Raw genomic sequence first — 13921 nt, forward strand, 5'->3', positions numbered from 1 at the left:
AAATTAGCATGGAATAACATTTTAAAGCTACCCTCTGAAAAGTGCATTTTGTCATTCTTCTTTTCTGCCTTCTTTTTTCTAGAATATTTCGATTTGAGGTCTGGGCTGAAATGTATCACTTCCCATATTGTAGTTTTTTGACAATCAGTTCTGCTCACTAGGTAGCTTTTCTATTGAATTAAGTATTGTGCTTTCAATGGTATGGTTGGCTTAGGAAAGGAATTGTATTTTAACACTAATTAAATCTTGGCTTCATTTTAATCTAGGAAAATAGATGAGGATATGTAATGAAAAGTGATGGAGCTGAGGAATCTGGTAAACTGGTGCTTCAAGAAAGCCTGGCAGATAGGAAGCTAAGAAGTCAGGTGGATAGATGTGTGAAAAGTCATGTAGAGTTACACTAGCAGAATCTGGTTGAAACCCAATCATAACACTTCAGCTATGAATTTTCACAAATAATGCTTTCTTGTAGCTCTTCTAGCTACAAATTTTGCACCATCAGCATACCATATGAAAAAAACCTAGATTTATGTCCCTATCAGTTGAGATGTGGTAATTCACTATACTTGCTCTATCTCATCCCAGCTGCAAAATAAATCAATAATGAACTAGGTGAACAAGTGCATGGATACTGTTAGTTAGCAAACAGGCTTGAGCTTCTTCTGATGTACCTCACCCTTACCTTCAGAGAGAGGAAACACACCCAGGGTCCACAGCGCTCAAGGAAAGCTTGCTCCAAATAACTTTTTTTATTTAGACCAATAACCTCTTTTATTAGACCAAATATACTGGAAGAAGAGTATGTGACAGACTTAATCAAAACATCCCCTTATTATACAGCAGTCATTAGAATTCAACATTGGTCTTACTGCAGCATAACTGAGCTCCTTGAATAGGCCCAAGAGCAATGAAGTGCCATGCACTTTTGCTGTGGACTAATCTGGCTGTCATCTCAGTGGCTATCAATTAGCTAGAAGGTAAAGTATTACCCCTCCAGTACAACTGAAGGTAATGTAGTGGCAATTCATTTTGTTTTACAGACTACAACCGTCCTGCACACTTGCTGGAGCTGACAGCAGTGAATTCTGGAACTACTTGTACGTTACCCCTGAAGATTTACGGATTGAACTTGCAGCCAACAGTACGGCACACTTCAGAATGAGGTTGAGCTGGAAGAGGTTAGGTCAAGTAGAGGAAAGCTAACGGTTCTTGATCTATCTGATAAAAAACCACATCTAGTAGGCTTCATTCACATCCCATTTCTTACCTCTCCCTGAAGTCATGTTGTCCACATTTAGCAGAAGTTTCTCCTGTTCTTCCCACCTATCCATTAAGGCAAAAGCCTTAATTTACCATGCATATGTATGTGGAGAAGGTAATTTCTGCTGGTTCACATCTCCCATCTGGTTGAAATGCATTCATTTTCCCTGGGAAGAACATCTCCACTTCAGAGAGCAGTAGGGTAGAACAAGAAGTATCTCTAAGACTGTACCCAAATCAAACAGCTGGTATCTATGACTGTTTTCCTGCCTACAGACAGATGAACTGTAGCCTTATACCTCTGAACACAAGAACTGAGAGAACGATAACCACGTTGTTAAGTCATAGAGGACCACACTTTCTGTGTGAGGACAAATAAACACAACATTTCTCCTGCAGAAGGCAGTTGCATTTTATACACACTCACATTATCATTTGCACAAAAGTCTGTCATACTAATAAAGAGAATTTGCGCAGTAAAAGTAATATTCCGTAACAAAAATGTTTGTTTAATAGAACTCAGCTATACTAAAGTGCTATTTTTCTCACCGCTTTTGACATGACTGTCCAGATCATTTAGGGGAGTCCAGATTACAAACATTTTAAAAGGCCTTCAGTTTCCTTATGAAATATCAGCTATACCACATAGGCAGAAAGATCATTGTTTTCTTCATTTTCAGACTGAAACTCTACGCTAGAAAGATTAAATAGAAGATCCCTCCAGGGGTGAATTTTCACTAGTGATTATAGTGAATAGGTGGTCCTGTGCATAGACAGGACTTCTCTGTAGATGTATGGTTTTTTCCTCATCTGTCCTGGTTTTGGCTGGGATAGAGTTAATTCTCTTCCTAGTAGCCGGTATAATGCTGCATTTTGGATTTAGGATAAGAACAATGCTGATAACACACCGATGTTTTAGTTGTTGCTAAGCAGTGCTTACACTAGTCAAGGACTTTTCAGCTTCCCATGCCCTGCCAGTGAGAAGCTGGGAGGGGGCACAGCCAGGACAGCTGACCCAAACTGGTCAAGGTGATATTCCATACCATGTGACGTCATGTTCAGTATATAAACTGGGGGAAAACTGGCCGGGGGGCTGCTGCTCGGGGACTGGCTGGGCATCGGTTGGTGGGTGGTGAGCAATTGCATTGTGCATCACTTGCTTTGTATATTCTTCTTATTATTATTACTGTTATTATTATTATTAAGATTTTATTTTATTTCAATTATTAAACTGTCTTATCTCAACCCATGAGTTTTCTCACTTTTTACCTTCCGATTCTCTCCCCCATTCCACAGGGGGTGGGGGGGCGGAGAGTGAGCGAGCAGCTGTGTGGTGCTCAGTTGCCGGCTGAGGTTAAACCACAACATCATCTCATCCTGCGGTACTGATTGCTTCAAAATATCTAAAAACATCTCTTGCACTAATGAGGCTTACTTTTGTTTTTCAAAGTTAACCCACTGCAGAATTACAAAGATCAGTACTGAAGAAACCTATGTATAGATGTCATCCCTCTAATTTGGTATTATTCAAGTATAGAAGAATTTGCACTGTCACAGCTTAATTAAGTTGCAATGACAGCAAAAATCTTTATGTATCTTTTTAATTCCTACCCCACAGTATATAACTCATACTCTCTAAATTTAACTCATGCTTATTACTCGTCTCCTTATATTCAACAATTACCATGCCTTGGTGGTGTTACTTGCCAGCTGGCTACTATTTTTGCCCTGTACCATTAGTGAAATTGCAAAAGCAATATATACTTCTTGGAAAAATTTTCTTGCTCTATTATCAAAAGGAATAATTAGTTGGGTTTTTAACTGTAACATACAAATTAATTTTTCTTTTTTTTTTCATTTTTCTTTAAAGCAACACTGTTCAATTTTCTGATCCCACAGGAAAGGGATAAGACCACCTTTGGACATCTCCTGCAAAAAAATCTGCCTTCAGTGATTTTCAAAGAATCCCCCTCAGTAATAAAAATTGTGACTGATTTCTTAAGGACATTTGAGTTGCATAGGTATACATGTATATGGTTTATAAGACCCACAGAATTTCACTCCGTGCTTCTGTGAAAATATAGTTCTGTTACATAATAGAAGCCAATAGTATTCTTTAACTGTCAGACTTTAAAGTAAAAAAAGACTTTTTTTTGTGCCCCCAGGCATAACAGAGAAAAACAAAATCATTGGATTTCCTAAAAGGACACCCTTCATTGAACTTTTCTATTTTAAATTTGTAACATGCAAAAAGAGTAGTGTGTTTCTTAATCCAAAACATGCTTGTACAAAAAGTTGACCAGGCCTGAGGTTTAATTTCGTTCCCAGTCCCACTGAATCTTGTTACTGGAAATTATATGATACAGCAGCTGAGTGATGTCTTAGATCTTGCCCTTGCCTGAAAAGATACAGCCCATTCAGAATTATTGATAATTATACTGTAATTTTTCCTGCAGAGGTAGAAACAATGTTCAATTAAATAAAGCATACACTGCTTATGTATCTACTGGCAAAACAAGCCCTAACAATGCTCCCTGCTGCACTTGAGATATCTATAGAGACCCCTCCAGCATTTCCTGTGTTATCTCTTATATTACTTTTTTATAGGTGGCTTTTTCAAAATTGATGTTTTGAGTAGCAGTGGTTTTGCTTCCTCACCCATGCATAAGAATGAGACTCCAGTGCCCTGATCCATTGGCAAGAGAGCATACCTGAATGCAATATAAATCGGAGGTGGCCTGATTAGCTCATTTGTTTTGTCTTCCATTGTGCTATTCATTGCTTCCTGAAATCCAAAATTCTGCTGTTATTCCTCAGACTGGGAGTCAGCAACTTATTTATGTTTCCGTGACGTCATTCTTTCTGTGAGCAGCTAAGCAGATTTGTATTGATGTGATGTTTTTCAGCACCCTAGAGAGTCAACCAGTAGATCTAAATGCCACTTTAATCATTCTCAGCGGAGAAGTCTAAGTCAATAACCTGTATCATTGAGCTGTATTATTTTTTGATGCTATCATTTATTCTGTAATAAGCATTCCAACAGGGCTACCCTCTACAGCATCTGCCTATTCACACACTCTTCTGGGGAGTGTAATTTCTATTAATTTTTGCTATATACTGGTTTAAATTTTTTTCAACCATCTTTTCTGTGTTAGGAAGTGTAGAAGTCCACAGTTCACCCTCCCAACTGCTGAATTCTAGAACACGCACAACGCTATAACCAGCTGCCTGTCCTTATGAGAGTCAACTGTATATTTATTATCTATTTTAAATGTAAGAATTTGAAGTTGAAATTGCTCCTACAAAATGCAAAGTTCACTGAGGCCGGTAGGAATCTGCCCGGTGTTTTCAGCAGATTTCTGAAGACTGTTGCAGTCCTACTTAAAGAAGGAATGGGTGCAGCTGTTGCAGCGTGGAGATTAGCAGCAGAGAGGTTAGAGACGCTGCTGTTCTGACCATGACAGTCTAGAGACAGGGGTAAGATTACATTTGTAGGGCAGAAATAACTCCTGCTAGATGACTGAAAGAGTTGTAGGGGGATGGAACATTTGGAGGAACGTGTGCCCTTCTTCAGGTCTCAGACAGAAGAGGCAGCCTTAAAAGCCAGTGTAGACAGAGAATAATGGATCTGAGTCTGACCTGTTGAAACACACAGTGATCGCTTCTCCTGTTAGAGTCAGTCTCAAATTCCCTTAAACTCATAGATAGTTTCATATGCAGACAGGTTGCTTGGGACACCTTCTATTGTAATGTGTCTGTCAAAATTATGATAATTTATTTATTATTTCAGCTTCTGACATCGGTATTAAAAAATATAAATCTACTTTGTCTGCTCTTTAAACCTTACATGTGAGAGCATATTCAAAAGTATTTGTAAAGAGGAATGAAATGAAAGCTCTGATATTTCCAAGTAGTCTGCAGGGGAACTTTATATTTACATAGTTATGTTAGTTTTAAAAGCAAATAGAAATAATTTCCTGACTTCAACTGTGTGGTGGTACTCAGAAAAACAAAAAAAGAGTGGACATTATATAATCCCAATACAAATTTGTTTGGTTTAAAAACACTAGATTATTCTTCTACCAATTAATAAAAATACCAAGTCTCAGATTTCAAAATTAATCCTTTTATTTGTGCCTTGACTATTAGCCCTAGCAATAGAAAGGCTGCTGTAGACATTAAGTTAGCAAGGCACTGAGCATGGTATGAGCAATAGTAAATCCAACTCACTCGCAAAGTATTGCGAGGGCAAGAGAAACCCAACCGCTGGGAATAACAAAGAAATTGCCGAGGCAGCAGGAGTGGGGCTGCCCATGCGGGGCCAAGCTATGAGCAGAAGCGACCCCTGCACAAGCCTGACAGCTCATGAAAAAAGCAATGGACATTATTAAAATAGCCAACATTTGTTATTAATTAGTATATGCAACTGTGTTACACCCACTAGAGTCAACTCAGATACACGCAATTTCCAGTGGAATATCTTTGAACGCAACGGGCTTTCATTCTAGTTTTATTACCTGTCCTAATTGAGGGGGAAATACCACAGCATCTCATTCATATATGTATACATGGAAACTGTCATAGGCAGTCATTTTTCTGCAACAATCATGTTGATTTTTGCATTTACCCTCTGAGTACAAAAGACCTCCAGCACAATGAACTCACACAGTTCAGCTGTGGGGTCGAGGCACTTAATTCCAGATCCCAGCCACTGTCCTCAAGACAGGGAGCGCAGGTTCACAAGTAAGCTCCCTGAGTGATGGTGAGCAGAGGCATTTTAGGAGGACTGCCAGCTGATTCAATTAAGTGAACACAAAATGACTCAATTTAATGGTCCAGTTGATTTATCTAGTTTCTTTTTCCTTTAGCTCAGATCTATCTCATTACTGTGAGATGAGAACATTTTCTCTCCCACACGCCTCTCCGAAGAACTAACTAATTATTTAGCTTTGGATGAGTTGTGCCCTAGGAAATTTTTAATAAGACATATAGTATAATTCCTATGCAGGTGTTTAGTACTTAAAAATCAAATGGTATAAACTCATCATATAGAAGTTCACCGCTTGTGAAATATTCACACTCAATTTGTATTTAATCTGTTCTTCTATACATGTCTTCCATCACTCTGCTCAGTCATTCAGCCAAGGAGCATCCTCGTATTTGTAGATACAGTGTTTCCTTGGGACCGTTCATTCCTTTCATGCACAGTGGAAAGCCCTTTTATCAAGTCTAATGCCTTGATGTAGTTCCCTAGATTTTTAGTATCTGTGTGTTATGAAACCACTGAATATACCACAATGATAACAAAATGGGCTGCCATGGCTGCCCTCCTGCCCTTCATTTACACTACGAGAAGAAACAAACAGAATAGATATAAGGTACATAGCCAAATGTTTTGTTTAGTCCCTAACATCAAAATGTATAAAAACCGTGATCTTTTGTTGCAGCATCAAAATAATCATTTATCTTTTACTGTTTTTCATATTCTGTACTGTTTTCTTTGTGAGTCAATAGAATTGCACAAGAATATTTCAGAAGATGTCTTCAGATCCATAAAAACTAAATTAATAATAATAATAATGAAATATTAGATTTGGGAGAATCTTTATCTGTCAAGGAGGATTAACAGGTCAAGTAGGTCCAATCTGGCTCTTAAACCAGGAATTTGCATGTCTCCTGTAGTTTCAGACTGCTCCCGTATTGAGTTTCTTATCCTGTTCGGCCATCAAATTACATTCTTCACTTAATTTCAACGCTTCAATTTTTATATCCCCCCCAGCTATAATTTGAAGTATATCAAACAAAGTGCAAACTTACTAAATCAATTTTACAAGTCCATTCCATCCTACTTCCAAAGTAGGCTTTGATCACTGTCCTTCCCACCCCCGCCCCGGTCCACCTTACCTCCTCCTGCTCAAACTCTGAGAAAGTCTGATTTCTAATGAGGTGGAGCCATCTGGTGTCTGTCACATGTCACACATTCCTCTAACCTGCTTAAAAAAGGCAGGTTACTTTAATACTATAACCTTCTGAAATAATTAATTATCTTTATTCCACACCCCTCCCCCCCAGTTATTTAAAATATTATTTGCACTTTTGTCTCAATGTCACAATATGCCGGTCTCATATTCTTACCGTATGGGATTCAAGCTCCTTAAGTACTACATTAAGTGAAATTTGGACACACAAGGACAAGCTGGGAAAGGGGCAAGAAAGGAAAACCCCACCTTGCCTTTTTAAATGTTTGAAAAACCCTAACTTAGAATTTTCTACAAGACCCTTAAAATGTTACTTCTTGAGTGTAAAAGCATCCATTTCCAGGTAGACCAGATTCCACTCCACAGCACTACCTGCTCTACTAACCAGATCCCCATCAATGTGTTTATCACATCTACTGTGATGATTGACACCTGTGTCTTCACTGATAACAAAGGACACTTGATTACTTCAGATGTTGACAGTATACACTGAATTAAGAGGAAATTCAACTGTACTGACCAATGCATTGGCCCAGGCTTCACCAAAGGACCTACAGCTGGCAGAGGAATGCTCTCCTGCCTGCCTGTTGAGTGTGAAGTTAGACATGTTATTGTGGCACCAAACCTCAGTTCAATACCAAGAGCAAGCTCACATTATTTAAGCAGGAGTTAGGAACATAGCTATTGGCTGATCTGGCCGTTAGTAGTTCTGGGAATGATAGGAGCTGCCAGGAAATGAATTCCATTGCAATTTGGCCTTATTGCCGTTGCAGTCACACATAACGCCCCTCCCCCCCAGGAATCAGAGAATCATTATTCATCCTTTTGCTCATTCAACCTTTTCTATGGGCAGAAAAAGGCCACCAAAACATTTTAGATCCCCCAAAATATTAAAGAGACAGGTCTTCATGGCAGAGCACTGAGTGTATAAACACTGGTGTTCTTCCTAGTCTGCTGGCCAGGATGAAGGCAAGTGACATGGTGCTGAAAGTGCAAACAGACTGTGCCTGTGGAGGACATATGCAATGAAGAAACTAGGGTGTGGAGACAATGATGTGCTTTAGGCTTGAGATGGGGATTGCTTCAGTGAGCCTTGATAAAACGAGTCTTGGGCACATTCAGGAACAGAATTTTAGTGACCAGAAAAATGTGTTAGGTGACTACAGAGCAAGTTAAATTGGCCTGTGAGTCATAACAGCAGTATTTTATGACATGCTGTTTCATCATGACAACATTTAATCAAAATTGTGAGACACTTTCTCTGAACTAGAAAACTAAAATGAAAGCATCAGTTAAATTGTTTTATTTCTGTATTAGAATAAGAACCACAAGCCACCTGGAGGGGTGACAGAAATGAAAATAGCAAAACTAAATGGAATTCATCACATGAAAAAGAAACAATTCAAACTTTCACATTTTTATGACAAATAAAAACAAAATGCAATTTTAATAAAGTTAAAATGGCAAAATAAAATGAGTGATCTTCTCAGAGGAGCAGGCCACTAAAAATTGTTGTACTTTTACACCCTTATAGTGGGTTTCTAAGTTTCTTTGGTATGCAACTAATTTTAAATTCTTTGGGGGGAACCTATATTCTTAGTTCTTGTCTTAAATAAAAGTGCAGCCTCATTGGATCATCATCTTTAGCTGAAGTTCCTTTCTGTTGTAGTTTAATGCAAAGTCTAGTGACTAAAGCTGTAGCCTTTGCAAGGCCCGCTGTGTACTCTAGGACATTAAATAAATTAAGAGATATGTAAGAAAAGGAAGTCTAAGCATTTTTTATCACTCATCTTATGCACATCCTATGACCACAACCTTGGTGCTTTTTGTTTGCTGTTTTTCTCCGCCAAGTAGCAGGAATAATGTATCTAAAAAAACACCTGACACTTACCTTGCTAAAAAAAAAAAAAATTGCTTTTTTTTTATAAAAGAGAGTTAAATAAATTAGAATGTCCCTTCATGTGTGCTATTTCATTCAAACACAAAATATTTTTCTGCATTTTACCTATATTTTTGGAGGATACTAATTCAGGTATACACTCAGGTTCCATATGTTGCTTGGCTTTATAAATCAATACAGCAATCTGAAAAATGATTTGAGTTTTCAGCTGCAAGCCAGCATACTGCTCTCCAAACTGACCTGGCACAGTAAAGTAAAGTAATTTGGTATGAATTCAGTTTCTGGCCACTGGCCATTACAGAACCAGTCTATAAAAAATTTCTGTTCCATTTCCTTTCCTAAGGGCTTTCTCAGATGAGCCATCGCATTCAGGTCCCCAGCTGCTGGTTTGCAGGTGACAAAGGCACGAACGTGGCATGCGCGGTATGTGCAAGGTGCATGTCAGACTCAGCCTGGTCAGAAACTCGATATGACAGGCAAAAGAGTCACGTTCCCAAGGATTCTTTTAAACCGTGTTTGTGCCACTTCACTGGCTACAGCATGGTGAAGAAACACCCCACTAGCTTTCATTTAACAAGCATGGATGGCAGCAGCAGCTCAGCCAAGGGCACACAGAGGTCACGGCAGCTCAGCTCTATGACCAGTTTTAATATAGAGTGTTTCCCAGCCCGCACTACCTCACTGCCATAGCTAGAGGCTTACCAGTATCTGCTCTAATCACGTTTCTTGCAATAAGCAACAATAAACTCTGGGTATGTGGAACAGTGGCCCAACTTCAAAGAGCAGTGATGCTGGTGCCTCATTTCGCTAGGCAGCCAAAACCAAGTGGGAGGACGCATACCCCTTTCCTAGGCTGGGGGAGAGGGACAGGGGGCAGGGAACAGGGCTGGCTTGCAGGGGGGAAGAGAGAAGTACCCACCTGGGGCATGGATGGGACCATAACTTTGGGAAGCCCTGAAAAGGGCTACTGCCCCTCAGCTGCTCACCACCACTGCCGCCACAGCACCTCTGTTCCCAGCTGCACCCCACCCCTCTATTTCCCCTTCCTGTACTGCCCACCTATGGCCACAGTCTCCTCCCCGTCCATCCCCCAGCCCCATCTGAGCCACAGCTACCTCCTCATGGGCGCCTTCCCCCCGGGTTACCCGCTGCATGTCCTGCGCCAGGAGGGCAGGGGCGTACACGTGGGCTGCAGATGGAGGAAATTGCCTGATGTCAGCTGCTAGAAATGTCTATGGTCTTAATTAGTGATTTTCACTTTCTGTAAAGCTTGTGCATAATCTTACGAGTAAACTTCAATTATGCTTTTCTTGGCAAGGGAGTGCAACAAAATATAAATTATTTAATGGCTCTGCCAAATGCTTTAATCAATACTTTATCAATTATTATTACCAGCGTGAACAGTGTCTGTGGTCCTTCATAAGCAAAGTGCTTAACCACATGCCTAAACTCAAGGCTTTGTGTTTAATTTAATCCCTGCCACAGGCAATTTCTTATAAGCATCAAGCACATTGGGGCCCTAGGGCCTGTATTGTAAGATAATATATCCCCCAGTCCAAGGCTGGGCAAAATGATTGCTGATGAAATGTCAGCTGTTCTCTGCATAGTTTCTGCTCTACCAGAACTTGATTAATAGTTGTTTATTTTATCTTCATTAATAATGAACAAAAATTAAATGGCCTTTTTTTCCCCAAATCTTTTTAAAATGTTAATTTCCTTAAGAGCTTAAGACAGTAAACTTTTCTAACATAAATATTTTCTTATGGAAATGTGCATTCAAAAAGCTGTTTCACACTTTTTAAACAGTAAACTTTGAAACTGATATTTTCACACAACAGTATTCATTGCTTTTCAGCCAACCCCCCCAAAATAAACCATATTTGAATGTTTCTTGAAACACACCTTTCTCCATGAGGTCAACAGCAACTTCCTATACGTGTGGGGCATGTGGGGTACTTTTTTTTTTTTTGTCATTCATAAGAAATTCTGGGATTCCTCTAGTAGGTAATTGTTCATTTAAAACAAAATTCCCCTGTATTTTATATTAAACCTGACTGTCTTTGGTCTTCATGTGACTCGAGTCCACATGAGAGGTGATTGTTAACATGCCTGTTTTGATTGTTTCATTCTGTAATGAAAAGATACCTGCAAAGCTAGTTAAAAATTATCGTGTTTGACAGAAATACTTTCCATTCGTCCCCCCACAAAAACCAGCAAATTCAGTTAAAAAGTCAGTCTTTATGAATAATAAAGTATTCCTTCAGCTCTCCAACCGACATGTGCCATTGCATGGTACTTGGATATCAGAAAAGTCCTAAATATGAATATTAATCCTCCTGAAGAATCCTCACTCCTTCGTGGTACAACAGATCTGAATTATCATAACAAAGTCTTGAAGAAAAGGCTGTCTGGAAATTTGAGAACTGCAGTGAATAACCGGTTCTTGCTGCCACTTTTTCACCTGTCATTCTGTATAGGTGGGCATAGGAACCCCCTGGCTTTTTAATTATTTGCCACATTAATATTTTGTGACATCAAATATCTGAAGATTCTTTTTACTTCTGTGGATCTGCTGAAGCTTCCTTGTCCTAAAATAGCCTAGAGGCTGGTTACATGTGGGCTATTTTTGTCATGTCTCCATGAAGAACTGAAGAACGTTCTCACCAAAGTCAGCTGCTCTGAAAGGTAAGAGGTCTGCAGGTGACTGAGGAAGAAACATTCGGGAAAAAAGACAGGCAAGAAAGGCACCAACTACACGTGCATTACCTTTGCAAAAGGCGTTGCTTGGCCCCACTTTTAGTGGTAACCTAGATAACAACTGCTAACTGGATAAGATATGGGAAATACCAAAAAGTCTGGGCTGGGATGACATGACCAACAGTGACATTGACAGTTTATGCTGAACATCTAAGTTAGAAAGCAATAAATAGGGAAAGCAACAGCCCCTTTATGGGACGACTTCCCCAGGAGTCCAACAGAGTGCAGAATGAAAAAAAAAATCTGTTGAATCTGATCGCATGATTCCTCCCCAGAAGTTCATTAGATGGAATTTTGCTGGCGAAACACACTTTTGTTAATTATTTACATACATGATTAATTTAAGGCCTCAATTTGCAAGATGAAAATACTGTATTTTACCCCTCAGCAAGGTCCTGCCTTTAGCAGAATGAGGAAGTGGTACAGCAGATGCTAGTAAAAGTGAGTATGAAATGAAACACTACCAAAACGTGGCTGATATTTCTCTCTCTATCTTGCTCCACAGTATTTCCAAGTTTACATTGCCAATGATTTTAAAGACCTAATAATAACAACAACAACAACAACAACAACAAAATTTGTTGGCAGGAAAGGGAAAGTACGTCCTGGTTGGGAATTGAGCATTTTTAATATTAACCAGATTATTCTGAAAATAATTTTTAATGGAATTTAGAGGCTTATTGTGTACCCAGCAGGCATTTTATCAAGAAAATTGCTGTCTGAAAAACTTGCAATTTTGGAAAACCTCATAAAAAATACAAACATGTTAGCTAATTCTACTTATTTTTGTGCCTTATAAATGGGATTTATGCAAGATGAGGGCAAGCGGTTTTGTTATTATAACCTAGGGTTACCTGAAATATTACATTTCCTTGAAATGTTAAATAGAAAGAAAATTAACACACTTGCCAACATCTCCATAAAGGAAGAACATTTACCAAGAGACTGCAGTAAAGGAATGAGAATCCTTGCTGTCGTTAGAAGTCTACCTAGATTTCCCCTTTTCAGGACCAAGTTTGACTTCATATGGAGCAGCTCCATATCATTCCATTAAATGGTTTCATTTCACATCATTATAACTTATGATTTTGGACATGAACTATGACAAGACCTTTTCCCCTAGCTAGGTATCTTCTTTGAAACTGCCTCTTGCTTAATTGCTTCTATAATAGGCAATTTAACTGCTAATGAAAGACTTTTTCTTTGCCCTCTTTGACCTTCAGGGAAACAATCTAAAGAATAAGGACTGTGGTTATTCATCAAAATAACTAGGAAAATCTAGGTCTTTACACTATAGAAATGGGAACAACAGGGAGTGGGCTTGGAAGAAAACAAATGTTTCTGCGTGACAGCAGGCTGGGAGGGGTTGCAGTCTGTTGTTGGAAAAGATGACCCACAGTGACAGACGGAAAGGAATGACTTGTAGCCTGTGCAGAGGCAAAGCATAGGAGCAACAAGAGGTTGACACTACCTATAAACAGAGAGGCTTCTTCATCCCACACACATCCAACTTGCGGGTAATCCAGGTAAGAAATGTGCCATGGTTTCTTTCGCTCATGTGCCCAGCTTCCCTGCCGTGAGAGGAAGGAAGGAAAATTTTATGATTTGGAGTCTTCTCCAGCCACAGCCAGAACTTGGCTGGAGAACACAAAAAGGCTTAGGAGACGGGAAGTGCTGAAAGGTCCCAAACACTGGCCAAATAGGTAAGACTCTAGGACACCTGTATCCAGACTTTATTCATCCCACCAGTAGACTCAGTAAGAGTAGACCTCAAGCTATTTTAAACCCAGGTTAGAGTGGCTGTGTCTCTGATACTAATTTCTGCTTGATCTAAGTAACAAAGTCTCCACTTAGAAGAGTGTGTACATGGGAAACCACAGAGAACAGGCGCTTGAGCATGAGTGCTGGACTGCATCTGTTTTAGCTGGGGTTTTGCCTCTGTATAGTAGTATACGGGAACTAGTATATCACAGCACAAGACACAACAGGGGGGTTGCAAACAATTCTGAAAGCATGACTCCTTTGA

The sequence above is a fragment of the Aptenodytes patagonicus genome, chromosome 1, assembly GCF_965638725.1.
Source record: "Aptenodytes patagonicus chromosome 1, bAptPat1.pri.cur, whole genome shotgun sequence".
Classification (NCBI taxonomy): Eukaryota; Metazoa; Chordata; class Aves; order Sphenisciformes; family Spheniscidae; genus Aptenodytes; species Aptenodytes patagonicus.